This window comes from Penaeus monodon, chromosome 27 (genome assembly GCF_015228065.2).
Source record: "Penaeus monodon isolate SGIC_2016 chromosome 27, NSTDA_Pmon_1, whole genome shotgun sequence".
Taxonomy (NCBI): domain Eukaryota; kingdom Metazoa; phylum Arthropoda; class Malacostraca; order Decapoda; family Penaeidae; genus Penaeus; species Penaeus monodon.
Window position 1 is genome coordinate 16420305 of NC_051412.1, and position 580 is coordinate 16420884.

Sequence of the window (580 nt, forward strand, 5' to 3'; positions counted from 1 at the left end):
CCCTTTTGACAAAAATTTAAGAAAACTTTTCGAGGAAGGGAAAAAACTTATAGTTACTTAAAAAAACTCGGGAAAAATTTTTTTGTAATTTTAAATTCACCCCTAATATAAAGAGACAGAAATCGGTTTAAAAATCATCTCAAGCCCAAATCGAAATTTAAAAAAAAACATATGTGATCTTCCTTTAAACCTGAACAAAAACACAACCCAAAATATAGATCGATTTTTCCCTTCCCAAAGAATCTTCGGAAACAAAACGATTTTTATTTTCCGGAAAAATTTAAGTTCAAAAAAACTTTATATTGACTACTCATTTTAAAAATTCGTATGATTTTTTTGGGTTTCCCCACGTTTTTTTTTTTTCTCTGAAAATACTTCGATAATGCGTTTTTACGGTATGCCCTCATGGCCAGGAGGAACAAAAAAAAAATTATTTATGAAAAAAAAAAAATAAAAGGCAAAAAATGAATAGACACTTAAGCAAAAGAAGAGTAATAATTGGAAAGGCAAAAGTCTTGATTCACACACTCGGTATTTCTGGGGGTATGATAAAACCCAAAACCCGGGGGAAATTGCCAAA

At 30.0% G+C, this 580-nt stretch overlaps 1 protein-coding gene across 1 annotated transcript in view; it reads left to right on the forward strand.

Moving 5' to 3' along the window:
- The window catches only part of LOC119590630, a 22302-nt gene that overhangs the window by 9792 nt on the left and 11930 nt on the right, over positions 1-580 (forward strand).